This window comes from Monodelphis domestica, chromosome 7 (genome assembly GCF_027887165.1).
Source record: "Monodelphis domestica isolate mMonDom1 chromosome 7, mMonDom1.pri, whole genome shotgun sequence".
NCBI classification, from domain to species: Eukaryota; Metazoa; Chordata; class Mammalia; order Didelphimorphia; family Didelphidae; genus Monodelphis; species Monodelphis domestica.
In genome coordinates, this window is record NC_077233.1 from 92118406 (window position 1) to 92131792 (window position 13387).

Sequence of the window (13387 nt, forward strand, 5' to 3'; positions counted from 1 at the left end):
GGAGGGTTTGCTGATCCCTTTTCAGGGCTGCTCATCCACCTGTGGGGTCCTCCTGCCACTCAGCCCTCCCCTGTGACTCCAAGAGGTTGTCACGCGTGTGGCAGCCACCACTGTCTGAGCAATGGGCTAACCTGGCCTCCAACCCTCTGGGGAGTTCTGGGGAGCCCAAGCACACGAAGGTGGCTCTGGTGGATGAGCACAATCTGTTCCCACCGCCGTGAAGGCAGCTTAGAGCTTGGCCTCCGACCTACGACTCACATTGGGTCTTGAGTAGTGGAAAAGCGCCCTGTTAGGAACCTCAAGCTCTACGGAAGCACAGGTTTGCCTCTTGCATGGATTCCTTCAGCAATGCTGCCAACGTCGCGCTGCTGCCCTGGGGAGTCGGGGAAGTCCGTTCTCAGGGGCTCCTCAGAAAAGGAAGCAGGAACTCCCCGACTCCTTTATAAGGTACACCTAGAAGAGCACCAGGAGCCTCCCTGTCTCTCCAGGGACCGGCCAAATCCCGCTGCTTTTTTCCAAGGGTCTCCTGCTACTGCAGCCTACGATGATCCTTCTGGCCATTAACACCCCGGCTTCTTGGCCTCCCATTTTGGGGCACACATCACCTCCCCTCCTATCCATTCCACTCCCTACTACTAGAAAGATCCCGGCCACACAATGGCTAGGGATTTAGAGCTCTAATGATCTATGAATCTGCACTCCCTCTCTTTACTCTCTTAACCCTTTTGGGGGGCTTCCATTCTCTATTTCACATCCATCCCCAGAGAATAAACAACGGGAAAGCACATCCATTTGAGCCCTTAAAGAATAATAAATTTATGGGGGCAGCTGGGTGGCTCAGTGGATGGAGAGCCAGGCTTAGAGATGGGAGGTCCTGGGTTCAAATTTGGCCTCAGACACTTCCCAGCTGTGTGACCCTGGGCAAGTCACTTGACCCCCATTGCCTACCCTTACCACTCTTCTGCCTTGGAGCCAATACACAGTATTGTGTTCTGGTGAGGGTTAAAAAAAAAAAGAATAATAAATCCATAGGACATCAGGGTTGGAAAGGACTTTGGAACTCAAGATATCAGAAGTGGTGGTTATCCCCGGGTGTCAGGGAGAACAGTCCCATCCCCTCGCCCAGTGAGAGGAGGGCTGCCTCGGCTTTCTCTGCTCCTAGAAGGGGTTAAGAAGAGGCAGTAGATGGCAGTCTTGTAAAGAAGTTTCCTCGAGATCCCCTGCTTTCACTCACCAGGCAGCCTCCTGTAGCAATAGCCGCTGCACCGTGCACAAGGAAGAGAAAATGGAATTCAAAGCACTCGAGGCCATGCTCCAGCCCAGGGCCAGTTGCTCCCCCTGCTCTGCGGCCCAACTGACCCAGGAGATGCCAAACAAAGATGGCCGATGGAGGAGATGCCTGGATTGTTGACGTGTCCAGAACCAGTGACGAAAGAAAATAAACTATTTTTTTAAGGGATAAAAGCCTCTGTCTCCGTTTGGAGGACCAGCCTAGACTGTCCCCGGGCCAGGGCTCCCAACAGTCACTTCGGGCCTCCCAAGCACACGTTCAGAGACTGAGTAGCAGCCCCAGCGCAGGCAGGGTGAGGGAGAGGGTTGAGTGCGAGTCCCGGGGCTCGGGGCTCCTCCTCTGTAAATGAGGTGGAACTGGGAGGACTTCGGGTGGCCTTTGGACTCCAGCCTCCGTGAAGCTCTGCTGCTATCCCTCCTCATCCCTCATCCCGGCGCAAACAGAAGAGCTTTTCACTTGTAGAGGACAGAGCAAGGCTGGCTGCCCCTTAGAAAGTGCTCAGGGGCCACGATGGGCTGGGATTTTCCCCCTCATGAGCTCATTTGATACCAGAATTGGAGAGCCCTGAGAATACAACATGGGGAGGGATCTTCAGCTCACTTTACTTCTGAATGGGCTCTGGCGACATTCAGGCTTATAAAACAGAATAAGGAAAGGCAATGAATCCAGCTGAAGTCTGAAAGAATTAGGATCTGGCCTCAGACACTTCCTAGCTATGTGACCCTGGGCAAGTCATTTGAGTCCATCTGCCTCAGTTTCCTCATCTATAAAATAGCTGAAGGAAAGTATCCTTACTAAGAAAACTTCAAAGGAGGTCACAAAGAGTCAGATGTGACTAAACAACAAATGAGTCCTTTTAAATAAAGGAGCATTTTCCATCCAAAAATGATTGCCAATGATCAATGATATGGAAATGGGTCTTGATCAATGACACGTGTAAAACCTAGTGGAATTGCACGTCGGCTACAGGGTGAGGGGAGAGAAAGGACATGAATCATGTAACCATGGAAAAATATTCTAAACATTATTTTATTTGGTCATTGGAAACAAAGATCATTTTCGTTCCCCCCCCCCCTCCCACCACCTCTCCCATTGCCGACACTGGGTATCACATGTGTCCTTGATTTGAACCCATTTCCATGTTGTTGGTTGGCAAAATATTCTAAATAAATTAATTAAATAAAAATGTTCAGTTAAAAAAAGGATTGCCAATAGGATTCCTGAACAGAGATGACTCTCCTCCTAGAATCCATTTTATAGACATCTGACCTTCCTGGCTCTTTTGGGTTTTGTTTGTTTGTTTCTTTGTCTGTTTGCAAGTCCTGTTTGCTATTTTAAAAATTATTTTATTTTAACAATTTTCCAAATAAGTTTTCCAAAGTTATATGACCCATATTGTCTCCCTCCCGTCTTCCCTCCTGCCTCCCAGAGCTGAAAAGCAATTCAATCTCTTCCTGACACTTTCTAAAGGAAGCACTTTGTGTAAAAGTCATACACGTGTCTCAGGCTTCACATTGTGCTCGATTTATTGGAGAGTGAAGCAGAGGCTCCGTTTGTGTCCCTTGATGTGTCCCGTCATTCCCTAAAAGGCCACCTGAGCACTAAAAGAGGACCAAGAGCCTCCCCGTCTCTCTAGTGACCATCCACATCCTCCAGCAGCCCACGGTGATCCTTCTGGCCATTAATACCTTTCCAGCAGGACAGGGGCTTCCTCACCTCCCATTTCAGGGGAGGCGTCACCTCCCCTCCCGGCTGTTCCACTCTTTAGACTTACTACAACAAGGAGAAGGACCCTGGCAACGCCCATGGAGAGGCCAGGAGAGAGGAGCATCATGGAAGTAGTAAGATTTGGCAACTGGTTGGCCATAGGGTGCTGGTGAGAGTCACAGATGATGCTCAGGGGGGAACCTGAGTGACTGGAAGGGAGGGGCTACCCTGGACAGCGACAGGAAGTTTGGAAGAGTCCTTTGTTTGTGCAGGGTAGAATGCTGTTTGGGGAGTGTGGAGTTTAAGACGCATCTACGGAGCAAAAACACCCACTAAGTAGTTTTCCATACAGGACTAGCTCTGGAGTTACAGCTCTGGGCAACATTTGTCCAGAGGTGATGATTAAACAAGAGAGCAGAAGCGGCACCTCCATAGGTTGTCGCACCGGATGATGTGGGAGCTTCAGGCTCTTCCTCTGTAAATGAGGGGGAACCAGGATGATTTCAGGAGACCTGTTGACTCCAGCCAGCAAAGGAAAATAAGGACTAGTTAAGAGAGAAACATTACCAAAACCCGGGAAAGCAGGAGTTACCCAGAGAAGAGAGTGGCCAATAGTGCTAAATGCTGCCTAGGGGTCAAGAAGGATGAGGACTGAGAAAAGACCACTGTATTTAGCAACTGAGAAATTATTGGTGGGCCAGCTAGATGGTATAGTGGAGAGAGCAGAGTAGCAGGCCTGGAACTGGGAGGGCCCGGGTTCAAATGTGGACTCGGATATTTCCTAAGCTGTGTAACCCTGGGCAAGTCACTTAACCCTGTTGTTTGCCTAGCCCTTGCCCTTCTGTCTTAGAGTTGTTATTGAGACAGAAAGCAAAAGTTGAGAGAGAGAGAGAGAGAGAGAGAGAGGGAGAGAGAGGAGAGAGGGAGGGAAGGAGAGGGAGACAGAGAAAGGAGAGGAGGAAAGATAGAGAGACAAAGAGAGATGAGAGAGGGAGGGAGGGAGAGAGAGAGAGAGAGATGAGAGAGACAGAGAGAGGCAAAGAGATAAGAGACAGAAAGGGGGGAGAGGGAGGGAGAGGAAAGGAGAGAGGGACAGAGGGAGAGGGAAGGAGAGAGGGAGAGAAAGAGGAAGAGAGAAGGAGGCAAAAAGAGATGAGAGACAGAGAAAGGGGAGAGAGGGAGGGAGAGGGAGACAGAGAAGGGAGAGGAGGAGAGATAGAGAGGCAAAGAGAGATGAGAGAGACAGAAAGGGGGGAGAGGGAGGGAGAGGAAAGGAGAGAGGGACAGAGGGAGAGGGAAGGAGAGAGGGGGGACAGAGAGGAAGAGAAAGAGGGAGAGAGAAGGAGACAGGCAAAAAGAGATGAGAGACAGAGAAAGGGGAGAGAGGGAGGGAGAGGGAGACAGAGAAGGGAGAGGAGGAGAGATAGAGAGGCAAAGAGAGATGAGAGAGACAGAAAGGGGGGAGAGGGAGGGAGAGGAAAGGAGAGAGGGACAGAGGGAGAGGGAAGGAGAGAGGGGGGACAGAGAGGAAGAGAAAGAGGGAGAGAGAAGGAGACAGGCAAAAAGAGATGAGAGACAGAGAAAGGGGAGAGAGGGATGGAGGGGGAGAGAGACAGAGAGAGAAGGAGAGAGAGAGAGAAGAAGAGAGGGAGAGAAGGAGAGAGACAGAAAGGGAGAGAGAAGAGAGATTGATTATTGGTAACTTTAGAGAGAACAGATTTAGGTGAATGCTAAGGTCAGAAGCGAGACTGCAGTGTTAAAAATGAGAGGAAAAGGAGTGAGGCAATGAGTGTTGAGAGGTTTTTCCTAGGTGTTTGACTGTAAAAGGGAGGGGTGATGTTGTATAAAAGGATTGCTTGTGGGAATGGCAGAGTGAAGTGAAGCTAAGGCCAGTCTTCCCATAAGGGATTAGTTCCAGGCAAACAAGTGAAAGCTCAGAGAGTGAGGTGCTCCTGGCCTCTTGTGACTTCTTACTAAGGGTATTGCATTTTGAAATGATGGGGGACACCGTATTAGCTGTGGAGCTGGAAGGGGAAGGTACCCGGCAGAGTAGATAGATCAAGAAGACCTGAGTTCAAATTCTGTGACCTTGGGTAAATTTTGGCTTTTCCTCTCTTTCCTTATCTGCAAAATGGGGGCCATCAAAGCACCTGCCTTTCAGGGGTTGATGTAAGGATCAAATGAAAGACTATATGTAAAGTACTTTGCAAACAGGAACATGCTCTCTGAATGACAGCTACTGTCTTTCTAGCCCTCTTGGAGATGATCTCATGAGTCCTAGAGGTCCAGCTGTGTAATAGATGCCTCTGCAGTCGTGGCTGCATCTGAGAGGAGAGCCACGAGCCAGAGGTTGTTTCTTACTAGTGGACACATCCTGGGAGAGATGTGGACAGTGTGGTGCATGCATCATGCTGCCCCTGAATGCCGAGTACTCCTTGAGAGCCCCCAGAATTGCTGAGACCTGCCTAGATGCCCCTTAAGCCCTTTCCCACGGTCTCCTCTTCTCTCTTCCTTTCAGTTCTTTCATTGTACCTCCTTCTGGCTTCCCTGGCCATCTTTCTGAGCTTTCTCTACTTTTTCTCTCATGGTCTTCCTTTCCCTTCATCCCTAAGAGGCTGTTTGTTGGTCCTTCCATCTTGTCTGTCCTCCCGCTCCCAACCCCCAGCATCCTGTACCCCATGTTTATTTATGAAAGGTTAGGGGGCCCTGCTGTGCAGATGACAAACCCCCGTGTGACTGAGCAGCCTGGGGCAGCATCCCCTCTGGGAAGGAGCCCGTCTGCCTTTATTTCCCCTTTAATACACGGCAGGCCCCAGCCCTTCCTTGTCACAGAAATCTTCACAGCAAACCAGACTCGAAGGCTGCTTTGATCAGAAACAAAAGCCCAAAGTCCTCAGCTTGGATGCTGAGAGTCTCCTCTGTAAATTAACTGAATCCTGTTGTGTCAATGAATGCTTAGATGAGATTAAAATGAAACCAAATCATTCTTTAGGGATCTTCTTTTGCTTGAGAATTGACCCCCGCAGCCTGATTTTTATTGGATTCTGAGTGTGGTTTTATCCCCCCTTAGGAGGCCCTGATGAGTCCAAAGGAAAAGCATCCTTAGATTTTCCAGAATGAAAGTCTCAAGAACCAAAGAGAGCCCAGCTTCTGGCTAAGCTTCCCTCAGACCGAACCCAGCCCAGAATGCATACCTGGATCCTGGCTGCAGCCCCACCACCCCCAGCCCTATGGCCACCCAACAGTGGTTCCCCTCCAGGTTAAGTCTGTGACTGTTAAACCTGAACTCACAGTGTCAGAGGATGTGGGATTGGAACAACATATTCTCTGAATCTCTTCATTCCTTTTTTTTTTTTTAAGCTCCTTAGGATCAATACTGTGTACTGGTTCTAAGGCAGAAGATCCGGAAAGACTGGGCCATGGAGGTCAAGTGACTTATCCAGGATTACACAGGACCAGGAAGTGTCTGAGGTAAGATTTGAACCCAGGACCTCCCGTCTCTAGGCCTGGTGCTCCATCCACTGTGCCACCCAGCTGCCTCCAGAATCTCTTCATCCCTAAGGAATCTGGGACATTAGGGCTCTGTCAAGTTCCAGAAACGTAAAAGCCGTCACCCTCAGGAATAACCGATAAACTATAAATGGCTTTATGTCGTTTGATTGGTCCACGCCCCCACACACAAGTTTTGGCGAGCCAGACAATCAGAGACTTGTTTCTGTGGAAACACTCAAGTAGAATTTAGGTTTGAACATCAAAATAGAAGCGAGTTGGTTTGGAGAATAAATGGGGGTGGGGGGAGAGGGCTAGGGGGGTGGAAACTGCAGTTTGGCAGTTCCACCCCCAGCCTTCCAGAGGGGTGAGGTCGGGCCTTTGGCGATGGGGTCCCTTCCGAGGACCCGGGACGGAGCCTCCCTTCCAGAAAGACTCAACATGCTTAAACGGAATTTATTCGTCAAGAGGAAAAACCTTAGATTTGGAGTCTGCAGCCCTGAGGAGCATCCAGTGCTTGCACTCAGTAGAGCTAGCAGGAGGGCCAGTGTTCTAGTCCTGGCTCTGCCTCAGGCCTGGCCACAGAGTCTCAGTTTTCTCATTTGTAAAATGGCCAGGCTAGGGGTGGAGGCTGGACTCTTTTGAGGGCCCTTCCCAATTCTATATGGTTGGAATCATAAATCATTAAAAAAAAAAATTTAATCAGAAGAATGTCAGAAAGACCTGAGTTTCAATTATTTATTTATTTATTTATTCATGTATTTATTTTTAAACCCTCACCTTCCATCTTAGAAGCAATACTGGGTATTGGTTCCAAGGCAGAGTGTACCTTCCAAGAAGAGTGGTAAGGTCTAGGCAGTGGGGATTAAGTGACTTGCTCAGGGTCACATAGCTAGGAAGTATCTGAGGTTAGATTTGAACCCAGGACCTCCCATCTCTGATTCTCAATCCACTGAGTCACTCAGCTGCCCCCAAGACCTGGGTTTTAAATTCAGCCTCAGTCACTTATTATCTGCATGACCTCGGGCAGGTCACGTTTCTCTCTGTTTCCCTCAGTTTCCTCATCTGTAAAAGGAGGGGAACAATAGCACCCACTTTTCAGGGTTTGTGGTAGAGACATGAAGAGAGAGAGGTTTTGCAGGACAAGCCAAGATGCAAGAAACAAGGCTGGGGACCAATCAAGGAGAAGGTTCCAAACAGAATGTTCCCAGGAGTTGTCAGTTGAGCTGGCCAGGAGAAACTGGGAGAAACCTCTGCTCTCTCTGGGGGGTTACTGAACTGAGGGGACCTTGGCTTTGGGCTCTCTGACCAAAGGAGGAATTGATTCTGTCTCTCTCTCTGGGAGCTGAAGCGGACCAGGGGAGAAACTGGGACTGGGTCTGCCTCTCTCTCTGGGGGTGACTGATCAAGACAGGAGGCAAGCTGGGAGCTATTACTTCGTTTCTGTCCCAGGCCGAAGGACCCTTGAGGGGGGCTTCTGAAATTAGGCCGAGACCTTGGTGGCTTTGTGAAGAAGAAAGAAGATTTTAAACATGTCCTCCATCCATCTCTCTAACTGTCCCTCGGTCACAGTGGTGACTGGACTGATTTCTCAAACCCTCAAATTCTCCTTATAGGTTAGGGAAGCCCTCATCCCTCTTTCCTCAGTTTCCCATCCTGTTATCCCAATAAACCCCTTACCTGAGAAAAGAAAGGAAGAAGTTTTTCCTCATAGTCCACTCAGGAAGGGAGGGAGGAAGCCAAAAGGCTTCAAGAAGCTGGAAGAAGGGAGGGGGGTGAGGGAGTGTGAAGGGAGGAGGAGGCTAGGAAATAGATTGATGGACCAGCCATCAGTAGGGATCAGTAGGCAAACCCCAGAGCATTCCCCCGGGGCAGCATCCCTCGAGCTCAAGGGTCCCCTCCCAGCAGCTCCCTCTAGTCTCGAGCCAGAGTACATCAGTCGCTGCAACCAGAAATAGTTCACGCACAGATTTACATTTCTATTACAGGTTGTGAGAATCAAAGGAGATATTTATAAAGTGCTAAGCCTAGCACTGGGCCATCGCGGTGCTATCTGATTGCTTCTTCCCTTCTTCCCTCCCAAATCAAAGGCCAATAAAGAGGCACGGAGGGGGCTAAGTAGACTGCATATATGGCTTAGGCAAAGGGAGTTGATCAGGGGATCCCTGATTAACTTGGTGATGTTACAAGACAGTGTTTTTCCCCCAAACCCTTACGTTCAGCCTTAGAATCTATACATTGATTCTAAGACAGAAGAGCGGGAAGGACTGGGCAGTGGGGGTTCAGTGACTTGTCCAGGGTCACCCAGCTAGGAAGTGTCTGAGGCTAGATTTGAACCCGGGACCTCCCGGTCTCTAGGTCTGGCTCTCCATTCACTAAGCCACCCAGCCGCCCCCACAAGATAGATTTTTGTCTGAAGACCCATTGCATCCTGCCCTGGAGGAGGACGTACCCCAATAGCTTGTCAAGAGGACACTGTGAACTCTTTTTAGTTCCCAGGGAATGTGGTTGCCTCCAAGATGAAGATGCTGAAGGAGGGGAGGTGGGCTGGTGGGACATTCTCATTGGTGATTTTCCCCAATTTCTGTGAAATTGAGCCCCCTTCTTTTCTTATGGCATCTCTGCCTCGCGCTTCCAGGAAAAACTACCTAGAGAAGCACCTGGTGATCCTGAATGAGGGAGTCCCAGAACTCCAGTTCTTGGTTGCCTTCTGACTTTGTTTCCTTTTCTGTGAATTTTAGGGTTTCCAAAGGATCAAGCATTTCCGAGTTTAATCATTTGGGCTCAAGTCTTCTCGAAGGAGGTTTTCTTAACAGCGCGCCTCTGGAGAAAGAGGAAGAACAGCAATGTGGTCCCTGCAGCTGGCCGCCTATCACCAGGAGATCTAGACCCTGCCAGCCTTCTGGACATGTTGCTGTGAGTTGTTCAAAGGATGCTGGCAGAAGATGAAAAAGGAAAGTTTGCTAAGCAACCCCAAATCCTCAGACTACCCTTGAGTATTTCTTCCTCTGCGTCATTGTTCGTAGGATCCTGGGAGTCCTTTGGATGGTGTGCATTTGCTGGATAGTTCCCTATCCAGTACTCATCTCATATGTTGAATTTCCCTGTGGGAGTCACCAAATTTAGAGGAACCGAGACTTGAGCTCTAACCAACCTTCACTTTATAGATTTTCCTGGAGAAGTAACTAGACAGCGTAACGGCTCCTTCCCCATCAGACACCCCAGGCTGGACCCAGGCCTCGTGAACCAGAGTGCTTGGAGAGGGGCATGAGCCATGCGCCGTTGGATATATTAATGATGACTCCAGTGTAAGAAATGTCAACCAGGATATCAAAGATATATTTGACCAGGAAAGGATACCAACGATAACCGAGGATAGCAAGGAATAACAGATGCCCAACTCAACTCAAATTATTGAAAGATCCAGAGAAAGGCTTCTTAGCATCCACTTTATATTGTGTTCCAGCCTGAACATATCAGGATAAAGAAAGTCCTCATCGAACTCCATCTGTAGCCAGAAGGGTGAGGACAACAGGAAAAGGGCTCATCATCTTTCCAGCGTTCCTTAATACTTTCAGAGAAGTGCTATTTTTTTAAAATATCTTTTGTTTTTGTCATCTTATTTCCCCAAAATCTCTCTTCTACCCTACCCAGAGAATCATCCTTTGTAATCAAGCGGAAAACAGAAAGAAGAAAAATAAAAAAGCAGCAGAGCAAACCTAAACGATGCACCCGTCAAATCGGCAGTATATACATGATGCTCTTCCCCCACAATCCTCCATCTCTGCAAAGAAGGGAGGGAGCTCCCTTTTCCTACCTCTTCTCTGGGTCTAAGTTCAGGCATTGTAACCACACAGGGTTCAGTTTGGCTTTTTTGCTCTATTTCCATCATCGGAGACATTGAATAACATGGCTGTCCTGATTCTCTTTGTCGATGCCCATATTCAGTACTTGTCCAAGACCTAAATACTAATGCACAAACGCAATGTATAGTCTGTCCAGCTGCATATTGTGATCTTAGCTATAGTCCTCATTTTCTTAGTAATTGTTCTTCACGTAATAATATTCCTGGACTGATCTCTGAAAGATTTGGCCTTGTTACCTGTCTTTTATTTATTAAACACATTCTCCTATCAGCTGGCTCCTTCTTTCTCAGGATCATTCCTGCCCCTGTGCCTTTGCTCACACTCCTTGTTCTTCCCTGTTCAGTTGTCTAATGCCCAGCTCCACTGACCAGTCTAATCTCTTATTTTCCAGCTCTACTTGTCTCTGTGTGGCGCTTTCACAGCAACACAGTATTAGAAGGACTTTAGAGGACATCTAGTTCCACCCACACTTGAACAAGAATATCCCCAGCAACATGGTGGACAAATGTTGACATGAAGATCTCCAGGATGGAAAACCCATTGCCTCCTGAGGCAGCCCATTTCGCTTTTGGGCAGCTTTAACTGTTAGGAAAGATTCTCTTACTTGAAGCCCAAATCTCTTTGCAGCCTTTCCTTATTACTCCTACTTCTGACCTCTGGGACCAAACAGAACAAGCCTCATCCCTATGCTCACAATCCCCAGAGAAGGGCTTCAAATACTAAAATACTCTATTACAAAAGTCCGAGTTCTCGCCTTCATTCGGTCCAGGAGCTCCAATTTCTCCACCCCTCCCTCAGAGTCTTTGTCCTATAGTTAACCCATTCAACCATCTGGCTCTTTTGATATCTTTACATTTGTCTATTTTTAATCATTGATTGAATTAAATAAATCTTCTACCACTGAATTTCGTGCCTGGCTGCTCTTAACCCCCTTCACACCTTGCCAAATCTGAACTCCAGCCGACTTCAAGCTCCCCTTCCTGAGTGTCCCTGAGCACGATTGTGAGAAATCACACCACCATGCCCATTAGGACTACCACAAATTACGTTACCTAATCTCAGGGGAGCCCTCACATTGCTACATGTATATCTTTTTTCTTCTTCCTTCATTGATTCTCTCTTAGCAGAGAATCGGGTTTACTACTCAAAGGGCCCTCAGAGATCATTTAGTCCAACCCCCCATTTTTGTAAATAAGAATACTGAGTCCCAAGCTTTATCTTCCCCTCTTGGAGTCTGAATCAAAATGGTGGCCGTGTAAGCAGAGAGAATGGGATGGATTCATGAAACGTTATAGAGGCAGAATTGACAGGACAAGCAGAAATGTACCTGAGAGGTACAAAGGGCTCGTCTCCAGGAAAGGAGGGGCTCTACACTATCAGAAGAGGATGAAGTGCGCCATCCCACCGGGAAACCCAGGGCTAGGTATGGGCCTTGACATATTGGACTGTGACCAACCAAGATCCCAGGGATTGCCTTGGTCCCTGGGAGGGTCCTAAATCTTTATAAAGAATCACCCACCGTCCTTCTTCAAGGTAGAGGCTCCTTCAGAATCACATCAGTCTCCTCTCCCCATCCCCATGAGGAAGCATCTGGTTCCTTCACCCACTTCTGATCCTATTTACTGAATAAGTAGGTGACTTCTCTCTAGCCTGTGACACCAGGGCCAAGGCCAGGAGGAACCCCTCAGGCAGGGTAAGGAAGAAGGATCTAGAACTGGAAGAAATCCTTTAAAGTTCAATGAATTGAGGCACTCATTTACTGAGGGGGAAACTGAGGCCTAAAATGGAAAAGGATGGAAAAGGGAGCCGACTTGCTCAAGGTCAGCTGGTATTCCTGGCCAGGCTTTCTGATTCTGAAGCTCCTTCCTCTATGAGGCCTGTACCTGGGACTTAATTTCTCGACTGTATGCCCAGGAATGTGTTTTTCAGGCTAGAATGTCAAATTTGTAGCACAGAGGGACAAAGGTTTTGCGCCACTATTGCCGACAGGCGAGCAGAGGCCAGCAGCTTCAGTCCCTCCCCGCAACATGCTTTGTAAGGTTTGTCCAAGGTTGAAATGAATTTGTCCATTAATTACTGGTGAATGAAACATGACAGCAATCAAAAGGAGCAATGGCAACGTGCGTGTGTGTTTATCCATGATGCAAGGTATGGATAATGTCAGGAGGCCTTCTGTTTGCCTCCTGAGACAGGAAAGTGGGGAAAAGCAAGTCACGGGTCCCAATCCAGCTGCGGGGGAGGGCTGTGGCCTGGGGAGAAAGAAGAGGCCTTATTTCACAGTAGTGGCATTTGGGGCACCACCTGCTAGCAGAGCCAGAGAGGTTGGGTGTAGAGAACAGAGAGATGGGCCAAGAGAAGGCTCTTGCCATAATCCAGGGGGGAGGTGGTCATGGCAGGGAAGCCAACTACATACGGCTCTGGAGGAGAGGAAGGAAGGGAGTCTGGAGGCTGCGCTTCAGTGGGTGGCAGGTGTAGAGGCAGCACTTTAGCAAATGACAACTTAGAGTCCAGAAATTACCCAGACACATCTGCTCCATTCACAACTCTGGGCAGACCTACCTCTCTCTCCCTGGAACGAGAGTTTTCTCTGAGTGGGGAAGAGGAGAGAGACTTTCTCCTTCCCCTGCTAGGGCATTAGCCAGTGAGAGAAGTTTATTTGTAAGAGGTACAGAATGGTTTTACTTCATGGTTTTCCCTGTAGGTTAAAATGTTTAAACTCAATACTGTTCAGTTTGTGTTCCTGGCTAGTCTGAAGGTAAAATAATCTGCTCCCTGTACTGAAAGGAGATCTAGATAAAACCCCCCCCATCTGAACCCAAATGACATAGGAATCCTTCAGTTTATGGAGAGATTGATCAAAAGCAAAACGTTTAAAGGAGGCCAGAGTCGGGAGATTCACGAGAGGAAATCTGCATCCAGAAAGCTCTGTATCCAGCCTATAAGAGCCAGTTGCTTCAGAATCCAAAGGGTCTCACTAAAAACCAAACCCCTGCCAATCACATGCCACCCACATTAAGGAAACAGCCTAAAATAG